The sequence below is a fragment of the Schistocerca cancellata genome, chromosome 7, assembly GCF_023864275.1.
Source record: "Schistocerca cancellata isolate TAMUIC-IGC-003103 chromosome 7, iqSchCanc2.1, whole genome shotgun sequence".
Lineage (NCBI taxonomy): Eukaryota > Metazoa > Arthropoda > Insecta > Orthoptera > Acrididae > Schistocerca > Schistocerca cancellata.
In genome coordinates, this window is record NC_064632.1 from 574210944 (window position 1) to 574223978 (window position 13035).

The window sequence follows — 13035 nt, forward strand, 5'->3', positions numbered from 1 at the left end:
GGAAACTTTATTGACACATTCCTGGGGTCAGATACATCACATGATCACACTGACAGAACCACAGGCACATAGACACAGGCAACAGAGCATGCACAATGTCGGCACTAGTACAGTGTATATCCACCTTTCGCAGCAATGCACGCTGCTATTCTCCCATGGAGACGATCGTAGAGATGCTGGATGTAGTCCTGTGGAACGGCTTGCCATGCCATTTCCACCTGGCGCCTCAGTTGGACCAGCGTTCGTGCTGGACGTGCAGACCGCGTGAGACGACGCTTCATCCAGTCCCAAACATGCTCAATGGGGGACAGATCCGGAGATCTTGCTGGTCAGGGTAGTTGACTTACACCTTCTAGAGCTCGTTGGGTGGCACGGGATACATGCGGACGTGCATTGTCCTGTTGGAACAGCAAGTTCCCTTGCCGGTCTAGGAATGGTAGAACGATGGGTTCGATGACGGTTTGGATGTACCGTGCACTATTCAGTGTCCCCTCGACGATCACCAGTGGTGTACGGCCAGTGTAGGAGATCGCTCCCCACACTATGATGCCGGGTGTTGGCCCTGTGTGCCTCGGTCCTGATTGTGGCGCTCACCTGCACGGCGCCAAACACGCATACGACCATCATTGGCACCAAGGCAGAAGCGACTCTCATCGCTGAAGACGACACGTCTCCATTCGTCCCTCCATTCACGCCTGTCGCGACACCACTGGAGGCGGGCTGCACGATATTGGGGCGTGAGCGGAAGACGGCCTAACGGTGTGCGGGACCGTAGCCCAGCTTCATGGAGACGGTTGCGAATGGTCCTCGCCGATACCCCAGGAGCAACAGTGTCCCTAATTTGCTGGGAAGTGGCGGTGCGGTCCCCTACGGCACTTGTTGAGCAATTCGGCGGTACGTCCACCCGGCCTCCCGCATGCCCACTATACGCCCTCGCTCAAAGTCCGTCAACTGCACATACGGTTCACGTCCACGCTGTCGCGGCATGCTACCAGTGTTAAAGACTGCGATGGAGCTCCGTATGCCACGACAAACTGGCTGACACTGACGGCGGCGGTGCACAAATGCTGCGCAGCTAGCGCCATTCGACGGCCAACACCGTGGTTCCTGGTGTGTCCGCTGTGCCGTGCGTGTGATCATTGCTTGTACAGCCCTCTCGCAGTGTCCGGAGCAAGTATGGTGGGTCTCACACACCGGTGTCAATGTGTTCTTTTTTCCATTTCCAGGAGTGTATTTTCAAGATAGCGTGCCATGGCAAACAAAACGACCAATTTCTGATCAACAGTTATCCTGTACTGCGGGCATATAACGATGAGCGAAAATTCGAAACAGGTAAGGGGATGGTGAAGTAAAGTGTGTTGAAAAAAGAAAACATTCTTTAAATTAGTTGATTGTTGGCAGATGATGCTGTAATTTACCGTCTAGTAAAATCATCTGACGATCAATTTCAATTACAAAATGATCTAGAGAGAATTACTGTATGGCGCGGAAAGTGGCAATTGGCACTAAACAAAGAAATGTGCGAGGTCATACGCATGACTACTAAAAGAAATCCGATAAATTTTGGGTATACGATAAATCGCACAAATCTAAGGGCTGTCAATTGGACTAAATACCTAGGAATTACAGTTACGAGCAACTTAAATTGGAAAGACCACATAGATAATATTGTGGGGAAGGAGAAACATAGACTGCGCTTTGTTGGCAGAACACTTAGAGGATGCGACAAACCCACTAAAGAGATAGCCTACATTACACTTGTCCGTCCTCTGCTGGAATATTGCTGCGCGGTGTGAGATCCTTACAAGGTAGGACTGACGGAGGACATCGAAAAAGTGCAAAGTAGGGCAGCGCGCAGCCCGTTTCGTGTTATCGAGTGATAGGGGTGAGAGTGTCACTGATATGATACGCGAGCTGGGGTGGCAGTCACTGAAACAAAGGCGATTTTCTTTGCGGCGAGATCTAGGAGGTGCATTCAAGTTCTAAGGCCTCCGATTTTCTTTCTAATTAATTACTCACCCGAAATCAATGAAACAGGCGTTACTTCTCGACGTAATCGCCCTGCAGACGTACACATTTTTCACAACGCTGACGCCATGATTGCATGGCAGCGGCGAAGCCTTCTTTAGGAGTCTGTTTTGACCACTGGAAAATCGCTGAGGCAATAGCAGCACGGCTGGTGAATGTGCGGCCACGGAGAGTGTCTTTCAATGTTGGAAAAAGCCAAAAGTCACTAGGAGCCAGGTCAGGTGAGTAGGGAGCATGAGGAATCACTTCAAAGTTGTTATCATGAAGAAACTGTTGCGTAACGTTAGCTCGATGTGCGGGTGCGTTGTCTTGGTGAAACAGCACACGCGCAGCCCTTCCCGGACGTTTTTGTTGCAGTGCAGGAAGGAATTTGTTCTTCAAAACATTTTCGTAGGATGCACCTGTTACCGTAGTGCCCTTTGGAACGCAATGGGTAAGGATTACGTCCTCGCTGTCCCAGAACATGGACACCATCATTTTTTCAGCACTGGCGGTTAACCGAAATTTTTTTGGTGGCGGTGAATCTGTGTGCTTCCATTGAGCTGACTGGTGCTTTGTTTCTGGATTGAAAAATAGCATCCACGTCTTATCGATTGTCACAACCGACGAAAAGAAAGTCCCATTCATGCTGTCGTAGCGCGTCAACATTGCTTGGCAACATGCCACACGGGCAGCCATGTGGTCGTCCGTCAGCATTCGTGGCACCCACCTGGATGACACTTTTCGCATTTTCAGGTCGTCATGCGGGATTGTGTGCACAGAACCCACACAAATGCCAACTCTGGAGGCGATCTGTTCAACAGTCACTCGGCGATCCCCCAAAACAATTCTCTCCACTTTCTCGATCATGTCGTCAGACCGGCTTGTGCGAGCCCGAGGTTGTTTCGGTTTGTTGTCACACGATGTTCTGCGTTCATTAAACTGTCGCACCCACGAACGCACTTTCGACACATTCATAACTCCATCACCACATGTCTCCTTCAACTGTCGATGGATTTCAATTGGTTTCACACCACGCAAATTCAGAAAACGAATGATTGCACGCTGTTCAAGTAAGGAAAACGTCGCCATTTTAAGTATTTAAAATAGTTCTCATTCTCGCCACTGGCAGTAAAATTCCATCTGCCATACGGTGCTGCCATCTCTGGGATGTATTGACAATGAACGCGACCTCATTTTAAAACAATGCGCATGTTTCTATCTCTTTCCAGTTCGAAGAAAAAAAATCGGAGGCCTTAGAACTTGAATACACCTCGTATTTACGAAATTTCAATCACCAACTGTCTCTTCCGAATGCGAAAATATTTTGTTGACACCCACCTACGGAGGGAGAAATAACCATGATGATAAAATAAGAGAAATCAGAGCCCTAACGAAAAGATTTGTGTGTTCCTTTTTCCCATGCGCCATTCGAGAGTGGAATGGCAGTGAAGTAGAATAAAAATGGTTCGATAAACCCTCTGCCAGGCACTTATGTGTGAATTGCAGAGTAACTATGAAGATGTAGATGTAGAGCTGTTTTTATTGTGGAGGAGGAGATTAGTGTTTAACGCGCCGTCGACATAGAGGTCTTAGTGACCGAGTGCAAGATCGGATTAGGGAAGAATGGGGAAGGAAATCGGCCGTGCCCTTTCAAAGAAACTGTCGCAGTATTTGCTTGAAGCGATTCAGGGAAATCACGGAAAACCTAAATCTGGATGGCCAGACGCGGATTTGAACCGTCGTCCTCCAGAATGCGAGTCCAGTGTGCTAACCACTGCGCTACTTGGCTCGGTCAAGCTGTTTTATAACATAATTTAAAGGCGTAGTACCGTCTCTCTTGCAGTTCAGCGTCTTCCTGTGTGGGAGACATGGTCGCATGAACCAAGTTATGGAAGACGAGCTGTGGAGGTTGGTGGTCTGTTCTTCCTGTAGAGCTCGCTGACGTTAATGTGTTGTACTTACTCCACGTATTCATTATACGAAAGCAAACATCACACATACTAGGAAAGTCTTTCTGGTGGTTTGTACCAAAAAAGACGAAGTAATTAAAGTCACTCACAAAATCCGACAAACGACATACTACGAATATGGGGGATTGAAATTAGTATGTATTAGGGATTTTTATTTTCAGCGAAAATCGGAACTGCCTGTCAATGTACAGGGTTATTACAAATGATTGAAGCGATTTCACAGCTCTACAATAACTTTATTATTTGAGATATTTTCAAAATGCTTTGCACACACATACAAAAACTCAAAAAGTTTTTTTAGGCATTCGCAAATGTTAGATATGTGCCCCTTTAGTGATTCGGGAGACATCAAGCCGATAATCAAGTTCCTCCCGCACTCGGCGCAGCATGTCCCCATCAATGAGTTCGAAAGCATCGTTGATGCGAGCTCGCAGTTCTGGCACGATTCTTGGTAGAGGAGGTTTAAACACTGAATCTTTCACATAACCCCACAGAAAGAAATCGCATGGGGTTAAGTCGGGAGAGCGTGGAGGCCATGACATGAATTGCTGATCATGATCTCCACCACGACCGATCCATCGGTTTTCCAATCTTCTGTTTAAGAAATGCCGAACATCATGATGGAAGTGCGGTGGAGCACCATCCTGTTGAAAGATGAAGTCGGCGCTGTCGGTCTCCAGTTGTGGCATGAGCCAATTTTCCGCGGGCTACGCGTGAAACTTGCCCCCACGCGTTCAACCGTTTCTTCGCTCACTGCAGGCCGACCCGTTGATTTCCCCTTACAGAGGCATCCAGAAGCTTTAAACTGCGCATACCATCGCCGAATGGAGTTAGCAGTTGGTGGATCTTTGTTGAACTTCGTCCTGAAGCGTCGTTGCACTGTTATGACTGACTGATGTGAGTGCATTTCAAGCACGACATACGCTTTCTTGGCGCCTGTCACCATTTTGCCTCACAGCGCTCTCGAGCGCTCTTACGGCAGAAACCTGAAGTGCGGCTTCAGCCGAACAAAACTTTATGAGTTTTTCTACGTATCTGTAGTGTGTCGTGACCATATGTCAATGAATGGAGCTACAGTGAATTTATGAAATCGCTTCAATCATTTCTAATAGCCCTGTATTTCTTGTAGGGTCTGCCTGTGAAGTTGGATGGGCGCCCCCATGATTCCTTCGCACTTACAAAACAAACCTGACAAAACCGCGGCTGCTCTTCTTTGAAGCTGTATTTTCTCTGAAACTTCCTGGCAGATTAAAACCGTGTGCTTGGGTAGCTCAGTTGGTAGAGCACTTGCCCGCGAAAGGCAAAGGTCCCGAGTTCGAGTCTCGGTCTGGCACACGGTTTTAATCTGACAGGAAGTTTCGTATCAGCGCACACTCCACAGCAGAGTGAAAATCTCATTCTGTATTTTCTCTGTCAGTTCTATATCGTACGGATGCCACAATGACGAGCATATTAAAGCATTGGTCGATGATGGTTTTATAAGCAAACTTCTTCGAAGGTTAACTGCTCTTGTAGAGAATTATTCAAATGAATCTCGGATTATTGACAGTCGTTATGCTGCATGAAGTTATCAGAGTTAAGCGAAATGAGGCACTAATGAATGCAGAAAAACTATATCCGAATGAAGACAACAAAAACAAAATAGACGTGCTACAAAGAAGAAACCATGCTTATAGACTCTGTTCTCAATTATGACAGCAAGATGCATAACAAACAGAAGACGTATTCTCACAATTTCCATAAAAAAGACTGAAGCTTGAGCGTACAGGGTGATTCAAAAAGAATACCACAACTTTAAAAATGTGTATTTAATGAAAGAAACATAATATAACCTTCTGTTATACATCATTACAAAGAGTATTTAAAAAGGTTTCCTTCACTCAAAAACAAGTTCAGAGATGTTCAATATGCCCCCCTCCAGACACTGGAGCAATATCAACCCGATACTCCAACTCGTTCCACACTCTCTGTAGCATATCAGGCGTAACAGTTTGGATAGCTGCTGTTATTTCTCGTTTCAAATCATCAATGGTGGCTGGGAGAGGTGGCCGAAACACCATGTCCTTAACATACCCCCACAAGAAAAAATCGCAGGGGGTAAGATCAGGGCTTCTTGGAGGCCAGTGATGAAGTGCTCTGTCACGGGCTGCCTGGCGGCCGATCCATCGCCTCGGGTAGTTGACGTTACGGACAGATAAGTGCCAATGTGGTGGCGCTCCATCCTGCTGAAATATGAATTGTTGTGCTTCTTGTTCGAGCTGAGGAAACAGCCAATTCTCTAACATCTCCAGATACTGTAGTCCAGTTACAGTAGCACCTTCGAAGAAAAAGGGACCAAAAACTTTATTGGCTGAAATGGCACAGAAAACGTTCACCTTCGGCGAGTCACGTTCATACTGAGTTGTTTCCCGCGGATTCTCAGTGCCCCATATACAGACATTGTGACGGTTGACTTTCCCATTAGTGTGGAAAGTTGCTTCATCACTAAACACAATCTTTGAAACGAAAGATTCATCTGTTTCCATTTGAGCAAGGATAAAATCACAGAAATCGATTCTTTTAATCTTATCAGCTGCAGACAGTGCTTGAACCAATTTCAGACGATAAGGTTTCATAACCAACGTTTTTCGTAGGACTCTCCATACAGTTGATTGTGGAATTTGCAGCTCTCTGCTAGCTCTGCGAGTCGATTTTCCTGGGCTGCGAACAAATGCTTGCTGGATGCGTGCTACATTTTCATCACTCGTTCTCGGCCGTCCAGAACTTTTCCCTTTGCACAAACACCCATTCTCTGTAAACTGTTTATACCAACGTTTAATACACCACCTATCAGGAGGTTTAACACCATACTTCGTTCGAAATGCACGCTGAACAACTGTCGTCGATTCACTTCTGCCGTACTCAATAACACAAAAAGCTTTCTGTTGAGCGGTCGCCATCTTAGCATAAACTGACGCTGACGCCTAGTCAAGAGCGCCTCAAGCGAACAAATGTACAACTAAATGAAACTTTATAGCTCCCTTAATTCGCCGACAGATAGTGCTTAGCTCTGCCTTTTGTCGTTGCAGAGTTTTAAATTCCTAAAGTTGTGGTATTCTTTTTGAATCACCCTGTATTATAGTGTGTGTTGTTATTTATAAAGTGGGTTTATTCAGTTATTTTATGTACCTGTGTAAATTTATAATTTGAGAAACAAAATTTTATTTAAAAAAAATAAAGGTCGATAAGACCATTTTCAACGAAAGGTAAGTTTTCGGTAATGGACCATTGTTAATACTCGTAAACATTCTTCCTCTACTGCCGCTTGTAAATCATGTAGATAACAGCACATTCTAACGTTTTTACAACTTAATGTTAATTAGTTTCTGTAAAGCATGTTTCACTTGTTTGTATTAGGTATCATCAGTGGTCTGTATAATAAAGCTTAATTCTGTAAGTACGCATAGTTTGCTGTGTGACATTTACTGCTTTGTTGCAAGATTTCACCTTCGGTTAGGTTTAGTGTGCATATACTGCGTGGCACACAGTTTTAAGCTGTCGGTAAGTTTAAACTTTAAAACCGCTAGTTGGATTGTCATATCAATTTCCTTTTATAGCTGAAGATTCCTCATTGCCTGTAATGCAGACTCCGCCTTCTAGAAGGACACGTATATTTATCGTCCAACATGTATCGGCATAGCTGTGGTGTCATCAGTGGACATTTATTTACTTTTTTCAGAATACGCAGAGGACAGAATTTTTACGTATTCAGAAATATGTGAAATCTATCCAATAGCTGCTGTTTGCATTATTAGGCCCCTATATAGGGAAGGTTACTTCACAGACTACCCCGCAGTGTCACTTCTTACATCATTTTCTACAGTTGAGAAGTTTATGTACTCCAGTGTGGTCACCAGCCTGTGTACTAAAGAGATTTTTAGTCACTCACAGTTTGGATTTCAAAAGGTCCACTCCACTGACACTGCTACACTACTGGCCATTAAAATTGCTACACCACGAAGATGACGTGCTATAGATGCGAAATTTAACTTACAGGAAGAAGATGCTGTGATATGCAAATGATAAGCTTCTCAGAGCATTCACACAAGTTTGGCACCGGCGGCAACACCTACAATGTGCTGACATGAGAAAAGTTTCCAACCGATTTCTAATACACAAACAGCAGTTAGCGATCTCAGAAAGATACCAGTTAGTTGAATGTAGTCAATTACAGTCATTGGAAAAGGAATGGACAAGGTACAGGGACACAGTACTAGAAGTGGCTAAAGAATGTCTTGGAACAGTAGTGTGTAAAAGCAGGATGAAGCAAACAGCTTGGTGGAATGATACAGTCAAGGCAGCCTGTAAAAGCAAAAAGAAGGCGTATCAAAAATGGCTACATACTAGAACCCAGGTAGACAGAGAAAGTTATGTTGAAGAAAGAAACAAAGCCAAACAGATAATTGCAGCATCGAAGAAGAAATCGTGGGAAGACTTTGGAAACAGGTTGGAGACTATGGGTCAAGCTGCTGGAAAACCATTCTGGAGTGTAATTAGCAGTCTTCGAAAGGGAGGTAAGAAGGAAATGACAAGTATTTTGGACATGTCAGGAAAACTGCTGGTGAATCCTGTGGATGCCTTGGGCAGATGGAGGGAATATTTTGAAGAGTTGCTCAATGTAGGTGAAAATGCGATCAGTAATGTTTCAGATTTCGAGGTAGAATTGGATAGGAATGATGATGGAAATAGGATCACATTTGAGGAAGTGGAGAAAATGGTCAATAGATTGCAGTGCAATAAAGCGGCTGGGGTGGATAAAATTAAGTCGGAACTAATCAAATACAGTGGAATGTCAGGTCGTAAATGGCTACACAGGATAATTGAAATGGCCTGGGAGTCGGGACAGATTCCATCAGACTGGACAAAATCAGTAATCACACCAATCTTTAAACATGGAAACAGAAAAGATTGTAACAACTACTGAGGTATCTCTTTAATCAGCGTTGTGGGTAAAATCTTCTCAGGTATTGTTGAAAGGAAAGTGTGAGTATTAGTTGAGGACCAATTGGATGAAAATCAGTGTGGGTTTAGGCCTCTTAGAGGTTGTCAGGACCAGATCTTTAGCTTACGGCAAATAATGGAGAAGTGTTATGAGTGGAACAGGGAATTATATCTATGCTTTATAGGTCTAGAAAAGGCATATGACCGGGTTCCTAGGAGGAAGTTATTGTCTGTTCTACAAGATTATGGAATAGGAGGCAAACTTTTGCAAGCAATTAAAGTTCTTTACATGGATAGTCAGGCAGCAGTTAGAGTTGACGGTAAGTTGAGTTCATGGTTCAGAGTAGTTTCAGGGGTAAGACAAGGCTGCAACCTGTCTCCACTGTTGTTCATATTATTTATGGATCATATGTTGAAAACAATAGACTGGCTGGGTGAGATTAAGATATGTGAACACAAAATAAGCAGTCTTGCATATGTGGATGACTTAGTTGTGATGGCAGATTCGATTGAAAGTTTGCAAAGTAATATTTCAGAGCTAGATCAGAAATGTAAGGGCTATGGTATGAAGATTAGCACTCCAAAACGAAAGTAATGTCAGTGGGAAAGAAATATAAACGGATTGAGTGCCAAATAGGAGGAACAAAGTTAGAACAGGTGGACGGTTTCAAGTACTTAGGATGCATATTCTCACAGGATGGCAACATAGTGAAAGAACTGGAAGTACCAAGACTAAGTTATCTGTGCACCGTTCAATCTTTCGACCAACTTTGTTGTATGGTTGCGAAAGCTGGGTGGATTCAGGTTACCTTATCAACAAGGTTGAGGTTACGGATATGAAAGTAGCTAGGATGATTGCATGTACTAGTAGATGGGAACAATGGCAGGAGGGTGTCCACAATGAGGAAATCAAAGAAAAACTGGGAATGAAGTCTATAGATGTAGCAGTCAGGGCGAACTAGCTTAGATGGTGGGGTCATGTTACACGCATGGGAGAAGTAAGGTTACACAAGAGACTCATGGATTCAGCAGTAGAGGGTAGGAGGAGTCGGGGCAGACAGAGGAGAAGGTACCTGGATTCGGTTAAGAATGATTTTGAAGTAATAGGTTTAACATCAGAAGAGGCACCAATGTTAGCACTGAATAGGGGATCATGGAGGAATTGTATAAGGGGGGCTATGATCCAGACTGAACGCTGAAAGGCATAATCAGTCTTAAATGATGATGATGATGATGATGATGATGATGATGATAAAACAGCAGTTGACCGGCGTTGCCTGGTGAAACGTTGTTGTGATGCCTCGTGTAAGAAGGAGAAAGGCGTACCATCACGTTTCCAACTTTGATAAAGGTCGGATTGTAACCTATCGCGATTGCGGTTTATCGTATCGCGACATTGCTGCTCGCGGTGGTCGAGATCCAATGACTGTTAGCAGAATATGGCACCGGTGGGTTCAGGAGGGTAATACGGAACGCCGTGCTGGATCCCAACGGCTTCGTATCACTAGCAGTCGAGATGACAGGCATCTTACCAGCATGGCTGTAACGGATCGTGCAGCCACGTGTCGATCCCTGAGTCAACAGATGGGGACGTTTGCAAGACAACAACCATCTGCACGAACAGTTCCGATGATGTTTGCAGCAGCATGGACTATCAGCTCGGAGACCATGGCTGCGGTTAACCTTGACGCTGCATCACACACAGGAGCGCCTGCAATGGTATACTCAACGACGAACCTGGGCGCACGAATGGCAAAACGTCTTTTTTCGGATGAATCTAGGTTCTGTTTACAGTATCATGATGGTCGCATCCGTGTTTGGCGACATCGCGGTGAACGCACATTGGAAGCGTTTATTCGTCATCGCTATACTGGCGTATCACCCGGCGTGATGGTATGGGGTGCCATTGGTTACATGCTTCGGTCACCTCTTGTTCTCATTGACGGCACTTTGAACAGTGGACGTTACATTTCAGATGTGTTACCACACGTGGCTCTACCCTTCATTCGATCCCTGCGAAACCCTATATTTCAGCAGGATAATGCACGACCGCATGTTGCAGGTCCTGTACGGGCGTTTCTGGATACAAAAAATGTTCGACTGCTGCCCTGGCGAGCACATTCTCCAGAGCTCTCACCAATTGAAAACGTCTGGTCAATGGTGGTCGAATAACTGGCTCGTCACAATACGCCAGTCACTACTCTTGATGAACTGTGGTTTCGTGTTGAAGCTGCATGGGCAGCTGTACTCTGTTTGACTCAATGCCCAGGCGTATCAAGGCAGTTATTACAGGCAGTGGTGGTTGTTCTGGGTACTGATTTCTCAGGATCTATCCACCCAAATTGCGTGAAAATGTAATCACATGTCAGTTGTAGTATAATATATTTGTCCAACGAATACCCGTTTATCATCTGCATTTCTTCTTGGTGGAGCAATTTTAATGCCCAGTAGTGTACTTATACGTTTACTGAGCACATAGTAATGTCTGTAGATGTAAAGTTTTTCTCGGTTCTTGTTGAGTGGACATATTTGACCAAAAATATAGTACCGGACGAGATAAGAGAGTGAAAGTAAGCTTGTTGTTTCAGTGTCAAATACAGTTGACGTCATTCTTATAATGAAGACAGCAACATTCAGATTCTCCATAAGAACGTGGTCCTTTTTAGAAAGACTTCCAAGTACTGAAAATATAAAATAGACGACTTTGCTGAAAGTCTGACGACCTTCGGAGAGTGATATATCGATTTTAAAAGAGTAACGTCTGAGACAGTGTAAGCTTTGTGGTTTTCTACAGTTTCTGACTACCCTATTCCGTACATCATTTGTACTATTTTCCAAGATTTTCATAATAACACTTGTGCCATCCAAAAGAGGAAACTTTTTGTGGTACAAGACATATTCAGTCATAGTCTTCACATTACACGCACCCTGTCAGTTTCAAGCCACATCCTGTTGACTCTGGAGGATAACTTATTAGTTCCTGCTTTTCAGATGAGAAGCAAAGCATTGCTGAGCTTTATCCCTAAGTCCATAATGTTCCAATTTATGCAAAATTAGTGTATGTTCTGCACATTCAAATGCTTTGGTAAATGAAATGAAATGCTTACTGTCCGCAACCTATCGTTAAGCTCTGTTGGTGCCTCACACATTGCAAAATCCCATGTGTGTTTGAAATGGTTACCCTGACTAAGAAAAATAATCGAGAGCCATCCATCTTCAAGACCCAAGCTGTGCACAACTAAATAACTAACGCAAAGAATTTATGGTCCTAGTTGTGGATCCTAAAGTGGAGAATTCGGTAATATTATATACAACATGAAGTGAAGATGTTAACAGAAACAACTTTTAGAAGAGCACACAAATTTATGCAAGTAAAAAACAAACAAAATTCATCAGGTTAGCGTCCATTAGGAAAGTTGGTGCACGCAGCGACAGTGGTATTGTTTATAAATTACAGAGCGCAACAATTAGTCGGTTTTTTGTAGGTTTTATTTGGCAAATCCAGATTTCGGTTAGTGCCTAGCCATTATCAATGCTAAAAATACAAGAAGTACATGGTCAGGCTATACTATAAAATATTACATCTCATGGCATAACCTATATGGCTTATACATGAGATTACATACCACTATTTTCTGGTCTCGATACATGTCCGTTCCCTGTTCGGGCGTCAGTCACAGTTCTTTGAATACTACCGTATAAAGAAGATAGGCTGTGTGGAGAAATCGATTGCTTTATATGAACTTTGTAATATTGAGAGGTGGCATGAGCCCCCTCTCATATTTCTATCTTACGATTCTCCTCTCTAATTGCATGCGGTGGAAAGTTGCTATTCCTTCACACGTGGACTTCCCACGCAGCGTCTCTCGTCACCTGGGTGGTCCAGTGACAGGCGGGCACCGTTGACTTCAAAAGGGTAAGCCGACAGGTGTGAGGGAGTCGAGTGAATGCTTTCCAGACGCCGACATTGTCAAGAGGCACGCCCGCAGGGCCTGAAGTAGCGGCTGGGCTAGAGGTTCCGTTACTTCGCAGAAACTTAGCGAAAACACTTTCTGGCGGGCTACCAGCGAGGCGT